The sequence below is a fragment of the Miscanthus floridulus genome, chromosome 18 (genome assembly GCF_019320115.1).
Source record: "Miscanthus floridulus cultivar M001 chromosome 18, ASM1932011v1, whole genome shotgun sequence".
Classification (NCBI taxonomy): domain Eukaryota; kingdom Viridiplantae; phylum Streptophyta; class Magnoliopsida; order Poales; family Poaceae; genus Miscanthus; species Miscanthus floridulus.
In genome coordinates, this window is record NC_089597.1 from 5,705,642 (window position 1) to 5,725,752 (window position 20,111).

At 46.9% G+C, this 20,111-nt stretch overlaps 1 long non-coding RNA gene and 1 pseudogene across 1 annotated transcript; both read left to right on the forward strand.

Moving 5' to 3' along the window:
- Positions 1 to 6,137: 6,137 nt before the first annotated feature.
- On the forward strand, positions 6,138 to 7,168 carry LOC136522810 (uncharacterized). The gene is made up of 3 exons (XR_010775982.1): positions 6,138 to 6,271; positions 6,362 to 6,588; positions 6,665 to 7,168. It is a non-coding gene; the product is annotated as an uncharacterized lncRNA (long non-coding RNA).
- Positions 7,169 to 7,965: 797 nt separating this feature from the next.
- Positions 7,966 to 8,596, forward strand: LOC136522809 (aspartyl protease family protein At5g10770-like; annotated as a pseudogene).
- The last annotated feature ends 11,515 nt before the right edge of the window (positions 8,597 to 20,111 follow it).

Here is a 20,111-nt window from a genome sequence, read left to right on the forward strand (position 1 = left end):
CAGGACGGTCATTAGCCCCGAGCCAAGATTGGGACGACAGTGGCTGGTCGGGGCTCGCCTTAGGCCAGGAATCCCCACGTCTTGGCCGAGCCCCTGAGCCCGAGCGATGGCAACTTTGCCTTCTCAGGCTCACCCTTCTGATAGCGAAGATCTCTTCGGGGGAGGGCCATCCAAGGTCCGCTAAGCCATCCTTAACTGCCAGAGGGTGCGCGCGAGTGCACCCGATGGGTGTAGCCCCCGAGCCCCTAGTTGATTCGAAGAGGTCAGCTAGAGGGTCGGACTGTCGCGTCCTCAACCCGGGGACTTAACATACCCCTGTGTTGGACTATCATCACTGGCCCTGATCAAGCTGGTGTCACTACAGAGAAACGGGTTTTAGTCCCGGTTGGGAAGGCCCTTTAGTCCCGGTTTTCCCAACCGGGACTAAATTCCTGGGACTAAAGGTCCACACCTTTAGTCCCGGGTCTGGGAGCCGGGACTAAAGGTCACCCACGGAAGAAAAAATAAAGGAAATCCTCGAGGCCTCGCTTGCTCTACGTGAGATTCGAACCCAACACCTCTCTCCTCACGCGTAGGTACATTACCAACTCAACTGCACACCACTTGTGACAGAGTCATGTGTGATCTCCTTTTGAATAGACTCGTGGGAGACCTTTAGTCCCGGGTAAAAGACCTTTAGTCCCGGTTGAAGACACCAACCGGGACCTAAAAGGTCACCCTTTAGTCCCGGTTGGTGTTACCAACCGGGACTAAACGTTGGTGAACTTTTACTCCAGGTTGCTGACACCACCGGGACTAAAGATGACTTTTAGTCCTAGTTGGTATTACAAACCGGGACTAAAAGTCCTTTAGTCCCGAACGCAAAAAGTATTGAGACTAAAGGCTAAAATCGAAGTGGGTGAAAGGTCTGTTTTCTAGTAGTGTGTGGATCCGCCTCATAGCTGTTCGGACCCACCGTGCCTCCCACTAGATCTGCCATGCCACCGCTGGGGTGGGGAGGAGGGTGAAAGAGGAAGGGGTGACCACCGTGGTGGGATGGGGCGGTGGTTGGGGTGGGATGGGGCCGTGGTCCGGGGGCTAAGCTAGGGGTTTATCGTACATGATTATCTTGGTGGAGCAGTTGCTGCGGGAGTGGGAAATTTACAATAAGTCTCCAAGATCTCCAAGCATATAAGCTGGAGCCTATCTGGAAGCACTGAACTTTGCATCAGAAGCTGAAGTGGGTCGTGTGGAATTGGAAACAGATGCTAGTACTCTTGCTCTCAGTCACCAGCTATAATTTTGATAGAGCAACCAACTGGTATTCTTTTATGTGAGATTAAATTTCAAATGTTTTTAAATTTTGTTGATGTAAAAGTTAGGCACGCGCCTTAATAATGTAATTCTGTAGTGCATCGTCTAGCTAGGGTTGGTGCAAACTTGTGCCATGGTGGTTTTCACCTTTGGCATGAGTCTGTGCCCTTCGATGCATTCGGCGGAAGCCACTGCCTAGCCACACTGGGCGGCGGTGAATGGCAACGGATAATTTTTCTATCAAGGAGGAATACTGTATTTTCTAAATAACTATTTTTCTATGAAGTGGATCGTCCGGGCTTATAAAAATTTCTGCCTCCCATCACTGTCTCCATGCAAGCACTTGGTATTTAAGATTAACTTAAGTTAATGGAGCTCTGTGTCCATTTCTAAAAAAAGGTTCATAGGATGGCCTTACTTTTCCCAGTGCTTGTCGAATAAAGTAAGCAAAGCACTGCTTTTTTCCACTTTAATTTCAGATGGCCTTACTTTTTTCGTCTAATGGAGCAAGTAAACAAACTTTTCGCTACAGCTGATTGCCAGGATTCACAATTTTATATGGCTTCTCATAGACTCAAATTTTTGCCGAAAGTGTGGACCAGCAGAAAGCATGTGGAAATAAATAAGTAAGGGCACTTTAATCGATCAAAGTGTCTTTAGACAGATTCTAGCAGTATTGGTGCTGCCTTCGGAGCTCAATCCCGGGTGTGTCTCAAATTAGTTGAAATTTCACTGTCTTCTATAAAAATATGAACATAAATAAATGTGTTTTAAAAACATGTAGCCTCATCCTTTGACAACAATAGACACTTGTCCATAGATGTCAATCTAGCTACGTCTCTGTTACTATACATATCTATATAGCAGTATAAAAGATTTAGGAGAGGGAAACGGAATGTTCAAAATTTCATTATCTCATTAAAAAGGAGATAGATAATGCCATAGTGTTTTTTTTGGAAGAAAAGCAACGGAAAAAGACGCGGTAAGCTGCAGATACTCTTATACAGGCACATAAAATCATTTCTACAAAATCGAATAACAGAGGCACTTAAATACCATTTACAGAGCCAGACCCAACCGCCTCTTCCAAATCTAAATCTATTTAATAGAGCTAGGCAGGACCTGCTGCTCTAGAAATATAATTTTTCAAGGGATGATAGCTTAGTTGCTCGCCTCTGAAATGAATTTACAGAGGCGGCATGCTTAAGTCATTCAGCTCGAATGGGTTTTACAGAAGCAGCCTTGCTTAAGGCCCTGCCTTTATAAATCATTTCCATATTTTAAAAGGTTTCTCTCGCTGAGTTTCCAATCCTTTAACGGAGACGGTCTTGGCCTTGGGCCAACCTAGCGTACTGCACGGGTAGTGCTCATCTGGACTAGATTGGGTTGTTTGGTACTCCCTCCATTCAAGATGTAAATAATTTACTTTTGTCTTAAGTCGAACTACTCTAATTTTAACATGACGTTGAGTCAACGGGGATTGGCATAAAACATTTCACAAGGTAATCAATTACAACTTGAATTGAGAGTATTTCTAGAGAAAAGAACCTACTACACAACAATGGTTTATCAAAAGATAGTACATGTGTAAGCTGCAAGACAAAAAATAAAAGAAGAAAGATTGGGATACATTGAATCCTGCTAGATCCACTGTGCCATAGATCTCCAACATAGCATCTTCATTTCCTATCAATGTAGCCCCCTTTCAGCGATTGAGTATCAGTTGGTATATATCTATGCCGATGAAGGTTTTAATTGTTGTATAAGTGGCGTCAGTATAAAGTTTTGTTGACTGACACATATATCCCGACTGATAGTTCAATGCTCATGTTTATATTGACGCATAATCTGTTACAATTTCACTGTCAACACGGTTTGACGATATAAATATCTACCAATTAACACGGTCCATCATAGGTATACATAATTATATAGTTAGTTTCACATTAACCATATAGTATCAATCTTTAAAATCCATATAAGTTCATATTACACATTAACACAGAATTGGATGAACATAGTGTCGGTATATTGGACCCTGGGTATATCCTCACCAGCCACCGCCTAGAAATAAGCCCGACTAGGATGGGTGGGCTGAGCCTACTAAGGAAGAAGCCCCGACCCGAACAGGGTGCTACAACAACTTGGAAGACAAGCCATCGACTACATAGCCTTGGGGAGCCAAGTCATTTGTATTGATCCGACAGTTTGATATAGTTTGTAATAGACTAGGAAACACGTATGTCAACCGATCAGGACTACCTGTAACCCTTCCCGGCCCCACTCCTAGTTATATAAGGAGGAGGGGTAGGGAGCCCATGATTAGTGCCTTCAATCCTGCAACAGATCCTAGCAATCATCTGTAACTAGAACCCTAGACAAACTCATCAACTCCCCCTGTAAATCCCGAGCATACGATATACGAGATCTATTCTTGACTAGACATAGGGCACCTTATACCTAAACCAGTATAAACTTGTGTCTCGTGTGCTACACTTCTGATTCTCTGCGCACAAAATGCTAATCTACTTGTTGACGATAAAATACATGACACACAGCTCAGTTTTCATTATTGTTCTAGTACCATCTCTTACGAAGACGAAGTCAAAGGCAGCCTAGCTTGATCAAATGGTAGCCACAAGCTAGGTGGCTAGGTCGAATAAGTATCGCACAGGCATAAGTAGCTTGTCACAACCCACATATCATATGTTTGGCCTGCACTACCTAATTAGTTCACCCGCAAAATGCCTCCTTTCTAATTACTCGAAGACAAAATATATAGCATCCTTGGCCACTTTTCTAGCATTGGAGCATCATTGATGGTGTGTACATTCGCAGGAAAATTAAAAGGAAAAGTGAAGATGGACCCAACACGAGGGGTGGGGACCAAGGAACCTAGTGCTAGTTTTATATATAATCACACAAGAAAAGTGCGTACTGATTCTCAATGATGTGGAAAAATATAGTTATAGTCGCCTCTACCGGAAACAATATTGTCCATGGCTGGTTATGCTTCTGATTATCAGGTACATGACACCAAAAATAGTTACTCCCTCCGCTCCAAATTATAAATCACTTTGACATTTTGGTACATCGAATTTGCTATGTATCTAGATATACATTATGTCTAGATATATAGCAAGTTTGATATATCAAAAAAATCAAAGCGACTTATAATTTGGAATAGAGGGAGTACATAGAAAAACCAAAACAATTAGGAATGTCAGGGGAAAACAAAAATATATTTTCAAATGTCGTCAAATATATTTATCAAACATCTACCATATGCTTTGTATTGCTAGCTGGACACAGGCCTCCAAAGTTTTTTTTATATATAAAAAGAAGAGAAGCCAATGATATGTGTTTTAGTAAGTGGTATATATAGTGAACTATTTCCTAGTATATAATCCGATAAAGATGAGACTTTCCACGTCACGTCCGTTTCTTCTGCCTATATATACGCAGTTTAGGCTTGCTTCAAGCATAGCATGCATTGCCTAATACTACGTAACTACTAAGACACGTTGCTCGATCAAAAATTGAAAAAAAAAAACAATAACCATGACTCCTACTTTGACACTACTACTTCTCTTGTCTCTTTCTTCTCCAATTGGTCATGCTGGAGGTCATGAACGAGTTCAGGACAAAGAAGACACAGGAGCAGAAGCTGCAACTAGGTCGTCGATCAAGTCCAAAGCCGTCTGCTCCGGCCACAGAGGTTTCTTTCTTTCTTTTTGTTTAATTATTTAATTATTATTTTACTTCTTTTCTTCTTTAGGAAAAAATCATTAATTTCCTAGTGTGTGTGTATATATGTGTGTGTGTTGATTTAAACTATATATATCTTGTTTTCTGTAAGAAATTAATAATCAAGCTGATCATCAGCTCTCTTGATTTTTAAATTCCATATATATATAGTGAGTATACCAGTTTCCGGCCGTGCTTGGCTGCCGCTGAACCACCGGCATGGCCCTTGCTCGCCTCTTCCTGCCTCGGCAAGGATGCCGTCGACGGCCGACGTGCTTCGCCGAGACCAACTCCGCGCGAAGGGCATCAGAGGGGTCTTGAACGGCAGTGCTTCCGCCGTGGAGCGCCACCCCCGCGACCGTCCGGCCGGTCACCCTCGGCTCCTCCCTGGACACGTTGGAGTACGTCATCACCATGGGACTAGGCACGCCGGCTGTGAAACAGACCGTGTTCATCGACACCGGCAGCGACATCACGTGGGTGCAGTGCCGCCCGTGCCCTGTCCCACCATGTCACCAGCAGAAGGACCCCCATCACTACCGGAAACGGCTTATTTGCCGACGGCCGGGAGGTTTGCCGATGGCCAGAGAATAAGCCATCGGCAGACCACAGGATTTGCCGATGGCAAAGCAGAGCCATCGGCAAAGATATTTTGCCGACGGTCCAGACATCGGCAAAGACAGTCCATCGATAGGTCAGGGGTCTCACAACCACCAAGGGAGCCAGATCCTGCCAGAGTTCATGGAAACATGGGTATTCTTCTATTGATGCATTTGTTATAGCACTCAATTGTCACTACTTGTAACCATGTTTGTGTTTGTCCGCAGTCGGCGACGCATGGTGGGGAGCAAATCAATGAGTTCACGGGGTAACGCGCTTGCTCACATCGGCAAAGCGAAAGCGCCACCACCGTGTACAGCTCGTCGCTCGGGCCAGAGAAGTACACCAGCCCGGTCGTCTACGACAAGCTCACCAAGTACGCCGCAGCAGCTCGAGAGCGCCATGGCGATGACTACGACCCCCGCCGCCGAGCCCCTGGACACTGACCTCGTGATGAGATTGGAGGAGGGAAGCAGCACGGCCGGTACTTTATGGCCAACAGCGTCATCGACCCGTCGTCTGTTCAGACGCTGAGCCAGATCTGCAAAGAAGACCGGCAAAGGGGGGCGGATCGCAGATCCCCATAGCGCCTCGGCAGCAGAGCAGCGCGCAGATGATGACGACACTTCAGGTAAGTGGAGTTTCATTCGTCGTTCACTCGTTTCACGCATGATGTACCTTGCCTTCAAATACCATCAACCATTCTGGTGTAATATTGCAGGCCACGGTCCAAGAGCTGCAGGCGGCCCAGGCAGCCCAGGCGGCTATCCAGGCACAGCGGGATGCGGCCCATCAGGAGCAGCTGCTGGCACTTACGTAGCACTACCAGAGATGTTGGCGGACCTGTCCCTACACTTCCGGGCCCAGATCCCGGGAATGCAGGAGCCTCCTGCCTCGATCTTCGCTCCACCACCGGTAGTTCCACTGCCTGTTCCTATACCTGGTCAGGTGAGTACAATGATTGTCGCTTTAGCTTGTGCGGCCAGCCTACAGGTACTAATTACATCACTTGGTCTTTGTGCAGGCACCGTCGGCGGGTTCGAACCTGACTCCAAGTGGTAGCCCTCCACTGGGTCCTTCTCCACCGCACGGCTGGGCACCTTACCAGAGCTTCCCCACGCAGCCGTACGTCTGGCCTCCTCCACAGTCGCAGGGGTACTCCTCCTGGCCGCAGCAGGGGCACTATGGGCCTCCAGGCGTCTGTCCGCAGCAGCTGGGGCAGTACTGGCAGTACGGTTCGGCCCCGCAGTCGGGTTGGTCGCAGCGGGAGCAAGGTGGGGGCACGACTCCGAGTTGGTCTCCGTGGGAGCAAGGTGGTGGGGGCTCTGGGACCCCTGGGGACGGCGCCTCGAGCTAGGTACTACACTTGTCGCTTTTGGACCTTGTATGGATGACTATGTATGGATGACGATCGACATTTGTCGCTTGTGTATGGATGACTTGGAGGATATGTGGGTACCATGCTATATATGTGATGTGCAGATGAAAATGGTATTTTGTTGCTATATATGTGGGTCATATGCTATATATGTGATGTATGTGTTGAAATGTCGTGGAAATGCAAGCAAAACAGAAAAGGAAAGAAAAAAATTCCCAGGTTTGCCGATGGCCAGCCGTCGGCAAACCTGAGATTACTTGTCAGCAAATCCCAGGTTTGCCGACGGCTTCCCAGGCCATCGGCAAAATGACCATAACTTTGCCGATGGCCGGCCGTCGCAAAAATAGTTTGCCGACGATCGTGGCCATCGCCATAGAAATTCCGAAAAAAAATAAAAAAACGCTTTGCCGATGGCCGTGCCGCGTCAGCCGTCGGCAAAGCCGCCGTCAGCCTGACGGCGCGTCGGCTGACGTGGCGCCTTTGCCGATTGCTGATGTGGCCATCGGCAAAGCTTTGTCGATGGCCTGACAGTTGGCCGTCGGCAAACCTCCCTTTGCTGAAGAAATGTCTGCCGATGGCTCTTTGCCGACGGCCACGTCGGATTGCCATCGGCAAAGCCTTTGCCGATGGCAATCCAGACTTCGCCGATGGCTGCGGGCCATCGGCAAACAAGCCGGATCCGGTAGTGCATGTGTCGACCCGGCGATGTCGGCGACGTACTCAGCCGTCCCCTGCGGCTCCGCCGCCTGCCGGAACTAGGGCGCGACGGCGGCTGCTCCTCCCCGTAACCTGTGCCGGTACGCCATCAGCTACGCCGGCAACGACTCCAGCACGGGGACGTACAGCTCCGACAAGCTGACGCTATCCACCACGTACGCCGTCGACGGCTTCCTGTTCGCTGTCAACACGCCCCCGAGGAGACGCCCAACGACGACGACGCCAGGACCGACGGGATCATGGGGCTCGGTGGCGGGGTACCTTCTCTGGTGTCTCAGACCGCGGAGAAAGCCTTCTCCTACTGCCTCCCGCCGTCACCGAGCTACTCGGGGTTCCTGACGCTCGGCGCGCCGCGCGTCTCCTCGTCGAGGTTCGCGGTGACGCCCATGTACATTTACCCCGACCAACCCCACGTTCTACATCGTGGTCCTGCAGGCCATCGTCGTGGCCGGGCGGTGCCTCGACGTACCGACGTCCGTGTTCTCCAATGGCGCGATCATGGACTCGGGTACGCCGATCACAACGCTGCCACCAGAGGCTTATCGCGCGCTGTGTGCGGCATTCCGGAAGGAGATGAGGATGTATCCGCGAGCGGCGCCAATGGAGAACTTGGACACCTGCTTCAACCTCGACGGCGATGTCGGCGACGCCAAGCTGCCCAACATTACCCTAGTGTTCGAGCGGGGCGCCGCCATGGAGCTCGACCGGAAGGGGATCATTGTCAACGACGGCTGCCTCGCGTTCGCACCCCACAACGATGACACCTCCCCGGGAATCATCGGTAACGTGCAGCAGAGAACGTTCGAGGTGCTGTACGACATCGGCAGTCAGGCCGTGGGATTCAGGCGTGGCGCCTGCTGAGCTGAGTGCATACACTTCATCATCCATCCTGCACCGGTGCCTCCATCTGTGCTTCAAAATAAGAAACTACGTAAACGATCGTGCGTTGCAACGGGAAATACAATACCACGGTATTATAATTAAGTATGAACGTGTGACCCAAATATAGTGTTACGATAATATAAGTATATAAACGTGTGTTGTACTGTTACCCATGTTAAATTACTTTTTAGAGACGTTGTGTACCCAGTCGTACCAGTCCCTAAAGATCCTCGGCTTTTTACCCACTTTGAGATGGCAGCGATGACCGGACAGTTGAGTTCATGGATGGGAAGCTTTTGCTCCATCGAGCTCAGGTCAATTCTCAAGCGACGGGACAATCCGCCCTGCAGCAGGGGCAGGCGCAGTGCACGGCAAACCACAAGAGAACGCATACAGGATGGTATGCATGGGAGCACGACACCGTAATCGCCTCCGCCTATGTGGCCGGGCCCCGCACCTCCTTGAGGTAGACCGCACAGAGAACGAACGAGGCCTCCGACGATGGCGCGCTCGTGGCCTCCACCTCGCCGTGAGCATCGCCAGCAGTCGTCGCCGCGTCCAGCGCAGCTGCGGCCGCTGAGCCCGTAGATCCTTTGCTATCCTGGGGATATGCTTGTACGTTGCAACGGGAATAAAATTATGCCTTGATAACTTAAGTTTGAACATGTAGTATACTATTACTAATATTTTGAGTGTGATGTTCGCAAGATTTTGTTTTGTATCTAATGAAAAACGATATTTTGAGTGTGACAAATCATCAGTATGAAAAAATTTCTACTTTCCTTGCATGGATATATATTGTTGTGTTGTGCCAGACATAACTCACAGTGGGTACCTTTTTATTTGCTTTGTTCATCGTGCGTGGATATATATACTGTTGTGCCAGACATAACTCACAGTAGGTAGCCTTTTATTTGTTTTGTTCATCGTGCGTACTCTTCGCTGGCAAAATATCGGTCGTCGTCAATCATTGCAGGGTGTGGACTGTGGAACCGGGTCTTGTCTTCAGGCTGCAACAAGTGACTATATGAGTCCCCTATTGAATCATTCTGATGAATACGTGGGTTGCAACTCGCAACTGCGCACTTTCGAAGGGGAATTTCGACTTAAGGCATTTCTCTGAAGTATGTTTACTGCCTGAGATGGCGTACTGGCACAGTGGCACATGGCGTCAAGACATTGCTCTCCAAGATAAGATGACAAACAGATGACAAGAAGTTCAATAACAAGCAAAGGCTCACAAGCCTATCTGGCAATCCACACGACGATGGATGGAGAGTGAAGAGGTTCCTTTCGACTGGAATTGTAGCACTTTGATAGATTATTAGGGACCCAGATGAGTAAATTTATAGTTTGGGACTTAGGTGTCACACGATAGTTTAGGGACCGTTCATGTAATTATGTGCTGCAGACCCACATGTCAGTTCCATGTTGGAGCGCCACATCAGCTAATGGACTGTGACGTGGCTGTTTTTGACCGGGATGGTATACCTAAAGTAGTTTAGGGGACCTAGATATGCAATTTTATAGTTTCGGGACCTGGATAAGAATCGTGTAATAGTTTAGGGACCGTGGGTGTAATTTACTCTTGGCAAAATATTGGTTGTCATCAATCATTGCAGGGTGTGGACTATGGAACAGGGTCTTGCCTTCAGGCTGCAACAAGTGACTATGAGTCCCCTATTGAGTCATTCTGATGAATACGTGGGTTGCAACTGCGCACTTTCAGACGAGAATTTTGACTTAAGGCATTTCTCTGAAGTATGTTACTGGCTGAGATAATTTGAGCAGATCATGACATGTAATTAAAAGGTCGAAGCCATGATTGTTGCATGTGTTTTACACACATATCAGTACACATTTAGAGGTTCATAAACACAAATACTTTGCAGAATATTCTATACCACCACCATTCACTATCAGCAGTTCATTGCAAATTAAAATGTATGCTCAGAGTTTTCCAATTTCCTACAGAAAACAACCCAGAACTCTAGTGGCAAAAGAGTTTAACATCTTAAACAAATTCATGATCTCGATGAGTATCTGCAAGAAAAAGAAAGCCAGTCCCTTACATTAACCAGTTATAGAAATAGAGCTTAACGCTAAAATAGATGGGTGTGTCAAAATATCTCTCTTTGAATCTGCTTCTATTGATTCTATTTGTGAGTAGCGTTCTTCTTTTTTATTGCATCGACATGCAACCTTTTCAAAGACAAATAATATGGGTAGGACTAGTCATAAATAATCCTCCTTCTCTACCATATTATATACCAACTTCTAACTTTTAATTGGTGCCCAATTTAAATGTTTGGGTAGTGAAACTTGTGAATTACCCTACTACAAGCAGTCCAATAGATAAAATCAGTAATAAGCTTGCTGGATTCAGGATAAAGAAGCTCCCTTAGAGACATACCGGAAGGATAGTAGACATCCCCAATGATGAAAGAGCTCTGACCTGGAGAAAAACATGAGTGAACATATTTTTAACATGTTAATGACAACATCAACTGAACAAAGTTAGTCTCATGTCATTTGGAGGCATATTTATTTTCTATGAATTTCAAAAGATCTAGAAAAATATATGCACTATCTTATTTTTTAGATTGCTAGCTTCTTCATTGTACCTCACATCTGTTTCATAAAGCTTTTGGCCCTTCAGCATCTCATTTGCCACCGCGTGAAGCCACAACAAAATGACCCAGGAGAGGACATCCACCCCACGTCGTGCACTGTTGCATCTGCCTCGGCTGATCAGCTGGTGCCCCTGATATCGCCTTGGCATCAATCAGTCTTGCGTCGGCATGAAGGGCAGATAGGACCAGACAGACATTTCGACAGAGCCTTCATCAGGGACAGTTCTTGGATCAAAACTTCCAACCATATGGTGCTCTGTTTTTCAGATTAGCACGAATTAGTTAGCATCTGATTCCTACATGACAAATAAGTACCTGGTGGTGCCAAGATGAAGGAACCAGAGGTGCCAAGGCGAGACAACCTAGACAAAATCCCCAATTTGTACCCCATGCCCTCCTCGGTATATAAGGGGAGGCATGGGCTCTTGTAGAAGGGATCAGATCGGCTCATGGAAACTAAGCATGAGTCGGCCAAAACCCTAGGATAGCACCTCGCAATCCTCTACCAATCTCTCTCTCAAGGATTGTAAGAAACACCCAATTGGGCATTCCTAACACGAAGAACACTATATTGGCATTGTTTGGTACTGCTTATTTGGAAAGCGCTTCCCAGATAAACTGTACAAATAGAGTAAAAGCGATGGTCAAAATAAGCTGGCTTGATTCAGCTTCTGCTTTTTAGTATAAATGAGAGCCATAGGAATAAGCATGGCAAAACAACCTACAAAAAAGCGTGTTGTTCGGCTATTGGTTTGAGCTTATTTTGGCCATAAGTAGCTTATAAGCTATACCAAATAGGGCCATTGCTGGACGTAGGGCTCAAAAGCCCGAACTAGGATAAATCACATGTGCCTTTGAGTGTTTTGAGTGTCTGTGCCTCCGAAGATCCACACACTAACCTCCAATGAACAACATGATGCTTATCGTGGTTTCAAACCTGTGACAACCACGATGTCGTCGATGTACACCTCCAGGTTTCAACTGATCTGCTCCTTGAAGCACATATGCATGCATCATTAGAAGGTTGCCCCAGAATTTGTCAGACCAAAGGGCATCGACACATAGCAGAAGGAGCCAAAAGGGGTGATGAAGTAAGTTGTGAGTTGATCCGATGAATTCATTATGATTTGGTGATACCCAGAGTATGCATCTAGAAAACATAGGGTTTTGCACCCTGCCGTCGAATCAACCACTTGATCTATGTGCAGCAAAGGGAAAGGATCCTTTGGGCATGCTTTGTTAAGGCTTGTGTAGTCGACACACATCTTCCATTTTCCAGTCTTCTTGACCAGGACAGGGTTGGCCGACCACTTGGGGTGCTGTACCTCCCTCATGAAGCCCGCTGCTAGAAGTCAAGCGAGCTCCTCCCCGATCGCCTTTCGCTTCTCCTTGTCAAAGCGGTCGAGTTGTTGTTAGAATGTCTTTGCCTCGAGCTTGTTGTTGAGGCAGTGCTTGGCAGTTCTGCGTGGTATGCCTAGCATGTCCAAGGGCTTCCATGCAAAGATGTCGGCGTTCTTGCACAGGAACTCTATGAGGCACGCTTCTAGCTCCGGTGGTAGGTTAGCTCTGATGCGCATGACCTTGTTAGGATATTGGGTGGAGGATGGCTCTCATGCACATGATTGCCTTGGTGTGATCTACCGACTTGAAAGAGCTCGGGGGATCTCCCTCTTGCTGTGCAGGGCCTCCTCCTTAAATTGGTGCTGGATATTGACAAGGTCAGTGGTGGCAATCGCTGTGGCTGCATGGATTGTCACCTCGTGTTCACACAGGTATGCTTCTCGGGCGCTAGAGTCCATGGTCATGACCCCGTGAGGGCTTGGGCATCTTGAGTTTTGGGCGAGCGTAGTGCGGGATGGCCATGAACTTTGAGTAGCAAGGCTGCCCGAGCAACACATGGTAATGGTCTAGGAAAGCTACCACCTCGAAGTTGAGTAGTTTCGTACAAAAGTTGGTCGGTTGCCTGAATGTGATGGGCAGCTGGATGCTCCCGAGGGGTACAACCTGCAATCTCGGAATGATTCCGTAGAGGGCACCTCGCTTAGGCGAAGATGGCTTCTTGGGATCTTCATTTGTTCTAGGGTGTTAGCATAGAGGATATTCAGCCCACTGCCATCGTCCATCAACACCCTTGAGAAATAGGGGCAACCGATGATCGGGCTAATGACGATTGGGAAATGACCCTGGCTAGGCAAGTGGTCGGGGTAGTCATCTCGGTCGAAGGTGATCGACACCTCAGGCCACTGGAGGCGTGGTGGCGCTACGGTCTCAACCGCGTTCACCTCCTGCTCAGTGAGTTTCCACCACTGTAGACACTCATGAGCCTGCTCGCCGCTGAATCTGATGTGGCACCTTTCCCCCCGGGGGTACTATTGCTAGCATTGGTTTCGCATTGGGAGGCGGCTTCGGTGGTACCGGAAAGGGGGGCGCTGCATGGCGCATCTCGGCTTGCGGGCTGCCCTAGTTCACTTTGGAACACCCCACAGCACTCCAGATTTCACATGGGGGGTCTAGGAGGATGCACCAGCGGTGGGGGCTAGCGGGAGCCCTCATCCAGTGACAACCTAGTGATGGACGTTCGCTAATGTGTAGAACATCCAGCGACACATGACACGGTGGGTTTTGGGCCCAAATTGAGGTGGATATGATAGGACAACACCTTCTAGATGGCACATAGGAGGTCTGCCAGAGGGCACGACGTTGGGGACTTGCTATCGTCCCTCAGAAAGATGGAGATCGCCACTGTGGTCAACGACATAGTCTAGACTCCCAAAGATGAGAGCCTGGCCGGGGGTGATGGCGCCGCCGGTAGAGATGATCTCGCTGGAGAAGCGCACATCACCTTCGAGGGTGATACCTCTGGCTCTAGTGGCTAGGACAGTGGTTCGGGCCACCGAAGGGTAGCAATCACACATGACCGCTCCCCTACCTGCTGCGCTAGTGGTCACGGGTTCGTAACCACACCAAGCATCGAGTTGTTTGTCGAGGGTCGGTGTGTGGACTCAAAACACTCAGGGATACGGGTGATTTATCCTAGTTCAAGCTTCTAAGCCCTACGTCCATTAGTACGATGTTCTTCATGTTAAGAATGCTCAAATGAGAATTATTACAATGGAGGAATCGAGAGAGAGCGGTAGGGGATAGCTCGGTGCTATTCTAGGGTTCTTGGTGAGATCATCCAATCAACGGGATTCAGTCCGATCGTCTCCCCGTTCTATTCTTTGGTTGGCCCCTCCTTTCTACGGGAGCCCATGCCTCCCCTTATATACTGAGGAAAGCATGGGGTACAAAGAGAATGGTTCTTAACCTAGGGCTTCTCGCCTTGGGCTTTGGTCTTCGACGTCTAGGCACCGTCCTATTCCTTCTTTGTCTTGTAGCTAGGGGCCAACAAAACCTCAACCACTCCCTGACACATCTGCTGTAGCTTAGTGCTAACCTCCAGGTGTTGTTTGATCCAATGGTGCCTTCCCCAGGTGTCAACGATATGTGGTCGGCAGTCTATCGAGGGGTATGCCCACGATAGTAGATTGTTTGGTGGAGGTGCGCGTGAACAGGAACTGGATGGCAAACACAAGCACCGAGACTCAAGATTTAGACAGGTTCAGGCCGTCAATGAGATGTAATACCCTAGTCCTCTGTTCGGCGGATTGTATTGTTTGTGGGATGGAATAATGAGATGATTTTGAGGGGGTCCCCTACCCGCCTTATATAGCCTGGGGGGTAGGGTTACAAGTCGGTTAGATCTAAGTCTAATCGTATAAGCCACAATCTTTATAAGGAATCTAATATTTGGCATATCCTAGCAGATCAACTGTAATCTTTAGGATATCGCCTTGGTGCCTTGCGATGTGCGCCGAGCAGTGCCGTGCTCCGCAAGTCATCATCTTGTGGGATGGACCGTCCCTTTGTGCCATGGGTACCTGGGGTTATACCCCCCACACTAGGTGAGCCATCTCCTGGCTTATTTGACACGCCAGGCTCCTCCTTCTGCCTAGAGGGGCTGCCAGTTTGGCTTGGACTCCCCACCCATCATGGGCTTTGGGAGTTCCTTGCCCTGACGCGTCACGCCTTGGGCATGGCTCTGCTGAGGGAGTGGCCGACAGCCCTCGTGGCTGTGGAATGGGATGGCGGTGTAGTGCTTCTTCGCTTGTTAGGCTCTGAATGCCTGACAGTTTCTAGAGCTGGCTTCTGGTCTTGGCTCAGGACGGTCATTAGCCCCGAGCCAAGATTGGGACGACAGTGGCTTGGTCGGGGCTCGCCTTAGGCCAGGAATCCCCACGTCTTGGCCGAGCCCCTGAGCCCGAGCGATGGCAACTTTGCCTTCTCAGGCTCACCCTTCTGATAGCGAAGATCTCTTCGGGGGAGGGCCATCCAAGGTCCGCTAAGCCATCCTTAACTGCCAGAGGGTGCGCGCGAGTGCACCCGATGGGTGTAGCCCCCGAGCCCCTAGTTGATTCGAAGAGTCAGCTAGAGGGTCGGACTGTCGCGTCCTCAACCCGGGGACTTAACATACCCCTGTGTTGGACTATCATCACTTGGCCCTGATCAAGCTGGTGTCACTACAGAGAAACGGGTTTTAGTCCCGGTTGGGAAGGCCCTTTAGTCCCGGTTTTCCCAACCGGGACTAAATTCCTGGGACTAAAGGTCCACACCTTTAGTCCCGGGTCTGGGAGCCGGGACTAAAGGTCACCCACGGAAGAAAAAATAAAGGAAATCCTCGAGGCCTCGCTTGCTCTACGTGAGATTCGAACCCAACACCTCTCTCCTCACGCGTAGGTACATTACCAACTCAACTGCACACCACTTGTGACAGAGTCATGTGTGCTCTCCTTTTGAATAGACTCGTGGGAGACCTTTAGTCCCGGGTAAAAGACCTTTAGTCCCGGTTGAAGACACCAACCGGGACTAAAAGGTCACCCTTTAGTCCCGGTTGGTGTTACCAACCGGGACTAAAAGTTGGTGAACTTTTACTCCAGGTTGCTGACACCAACCGGGACTAAAGATGACTTTTAGTCCTAGTTGGTATTACAAACCGGGACTAAAAGTCCTTTAGTCCCGAACGCAAAAAGTATTGAGACTAAAGGCTAAAATCGAAGTGGGTGAAAGGTCTGTTTTCTAGTAGTGTGTGGATCCGCCTCATAGCTGTTCGGACCCACCGTGCCTCCCACTAGATCTGCCATGCCACCGCTGGGGTGGGGAGGAGGGTGAAAGAGGAAGGGGTGACCACCGTGGTGGGATGGGGCGGTGGTTGGGGTGGGATGGGGCCGTGGTCCGGGGGCTAAGCTAGGGGTTTATCGTACATGATTATCTTGGTGGAGCAGTTGCTGCGGGAGTGGGAAATTTACAATAAGTCTCCAAGATCTCCAAGCATATAAGCTGGAGCCTATCTGGAAGCACTGAACTTTGCATCAGAAGCTGAAGTGGGTCGTGTGGAATTGGAAACAGATGCTAGTACTCTTGCTCTCAGTCACCAGCTATAATTTTGATAGAGCACCAACTGGTATTCTTTTATGTGAGATTAAATTTCAAATGTTTTTAAATTTTGTTGATGTAAAAGTTAGGCACGCGCCTTAATAATGTAATTCTGTAGTGCATCGTCTAGCTAGGGTTGGTGCAAACTTGTTGCATGGTGGTTTTCACCTTTGGCATGAGTCTGTGCCCTCGATGCATTCGGCGGAGCCACTGCCTAGCCACACTGGGCGGCGGTGAATGGCAACGGATAATTTTCTTATCAAGGAGGAATACTGTATTTTCTAAATAAATATTTTTCTATGAAGTGGATCGTCCGGGCTTATAAAAATTTCTGCCTCCATCACTGTCTCCATGCAAGCACTTGGTATTTAAGATTAACTTAAGTTAATGGAGCTCTGTGTCCATTCTAAAAAAAGGTTCATAGGATGGCCTTACTTTTCCCAGTGCTTGTCGAATAAAGTAAGCAAAGCACTGCTTTTTTCCACTTTAATTTCAGATGGCCTTACTTTTTTCGTCTAATGGAGCAAGTAAACAAACTTTTCGCTACAGCTGATTGCAGGATTCACAATTTTATATGGCTTCTCATAGACTCAAATTTTGCCGAAGTGTGGACCAGCAGAAAGCATGTGGAATAAAATAAGTAAGGGCACTTTAATCGATCAAAGTGTCTTTAGACAGATTCTAGCAGTATTGGTGCTGCCTTCGGAGCTCAATCCCGGGGTGTCTCAAATTAGTTGAAATTTCACTGTCTTCTATAAAAATATGAACATAAATAAATGTGTTTTAAAAACATGTAGCCTCATCCTTTGACAACAATAGACACTTGTCCATAGATGTCAATCTAGCTACGTCTCTGTTACTATACATATCTATATAGCAGTATAAAAGATTTAGGAGAGGGAAAACGGAATGTTCAAAATTTCATTATCTCATTAAAAAGGAGATAGATAATGCCATAGTTGTTTTTTTTTTCAAAACGCGGTAAGCTGCAGATACTCTTATACAGGCACATAAAATCATTTCTACAAAATCGAATAACAGAGGCACTTAAATACCATTTACAGAGCCAGACCCAACCGCCTCTCCAAATCTAAATCTATTTATAGAGCTAGGCAGGACCTTGCTGCCTCTAGAAATATAATTTTCAAGGGATGATAGCTTAAGTTGCTCGCCTCTGGAAATGAATTTACAGAGGCGGCATGCTTAAGTCATTCAGCTCGAATGGGTTTTACAGAAGCATCTTGCTTAAGGCCCTGCCTTTATAAATCATTTCCATATTTTAAAGTTTTCTCGCTGAGTTTCCAATCCTTTAACGGAGACGGGTCTTGGCCTTGGGCCAACCTAGCGTACTGCACGGGTAGTGCTCATCTGGACTAGATTGGGTTGTTTGGTACTCCCTCCATTCCAAGATGTAAATAATTTTACTTTTGTCTTAAGTCGAACTACTCTAATTTTAACATGACGTTGAGTCAACGGGGATTGGCATAAAACATTTCACAAGGTAATCAATTACAACCTTGAATTGAGAGTATTTTCTAGAGAAAAGAACCTACTACACAACAATGGTTTATCAAAAGATATGTACATGTGTAAGCTGCAAGACAAAAAATAAAAGAAGAAAGATTGGGATACATTGAATCCTGCTAGATCCACTGTGCCATAGATCTCCAACATAGCATCTTCATTCCTATCAATGTAGCCCCCTTTCAGCGATTGAGTATCAGTTGGTATAAATCTATGCCGATGAAGGTTTTAATTGTTGTATAAGTGGCGTCAGTATAAAGTTTTGTTGACTGACACATATATCCCGACTGATAGTTCAATGCTCATGTTTATATTGACGCATAATCTGTTACAAATTTCACTGTCACACGGTTTGACGATATAAATATCTACCAATTAACACGGTCCATCATAGGTATACATAATTATATAGTTAGTTTCACATTAACCATATAGTATCAATCTTTTAAAATCCATATAAGTTCATATTACACATTAACACAGAATTGGATGAACATAGTGTCGGTATATTGGACCCTGGGTATATCCTCACCAGCCACCGCCTAGAAATAAGCCCGACTAGGATGGGTGGGCTGAGCCTACTAAGGAAGAAGCCCGACCCGAACAGGGTGCTACAACAACTTGGAAGACAAGCCATCGACTACATAGCCTTGGGAGCCAAGTCATTTGTATTGATCCGACAGTTTGATATAGTTTGTAATAGACTAGGAAACACGTATGTCAACCGATCAGGACTACCTGTAACCCTTCCCGGCCCCACTCCTAGTTATATAAGGAGGAGGGGTAGGGAGCCCATGATTAGTGCCTTCAATCCTGCAACAGATCCTAGCAATCATCTGTAACTAGAACCCTAGACAAACTCATCAACTCCCCCTGTAAATCCCGAGCATACGATATACGAGATCTATTCTTGACTAGACATAGGGCACCATATACCTAAACCAGTATAAACTTGTGTCTCGTGTGCTACACTTCTGATTCTCTGCGCACAAAATGCTAATCTACTTGTTGACGATAAAATACATGACACACAGCTCAGTTTTCATTATTTGTTCTAGTACCATCTCTTACGAAGACGAAGTCAAAGGCAGCCTAGCTTGATCAAATGGTAGCCACAAGCTAGGTGGCTAGGTCGAATAAGTATCGCACAGGCATAAGTAGCTTGTCACAACCCACATATCATATGTTTGGCCTGCACTACCTAATTAGTTCACCCGCAAAATGCCTCCTTTCTAATTACTCGAAGACAAAATATATAGCATCCTTGGCCACTTTTCTAGCATTGGAGCATCATTGATGGTGTGTACATTCGCAGGAAAATTAAAAGGAAAAGTGAAGATGGACCCAACACGAGGGGTGGGGACCAAGGAACCTAGTGCTAGTTTTATATATAATCACACAAGAAAAGTGCGTACTGATTCTCAATGATGTGGAAAAATATAGTTATAGTCGCCTCTACCGGAAACAATATTGTCCATGGCTGGTTATGCTTCTGATTATCAGGTACATGACACCAAAAATAGTTACTCCCTCCGCTCCAAATTATAAATCACTTTGACATTTTTGGTACATCGAATTTGCTATGTATCTAGATATACATTATGTCTAGATATATAGCAAGTTTGATATATCAAAAAAATCAAAGCGACTTATAATTTGGAATAGAGGGAGTACATAGAAAAACCAAAACAATTAGGAATGTCAGGGGAAAACAAAAATATATTTTCAAATGTCGTCAAATATATTTATCAAACATCTACCATATGCTTTGTATTGCTAGCTGGACACAGGCCTCCAAAGTTTTTTTTATATATAAAAAAGAAGAGAAGCCAATGATATGTGTTTTAGTAAGTGGTATATATAGT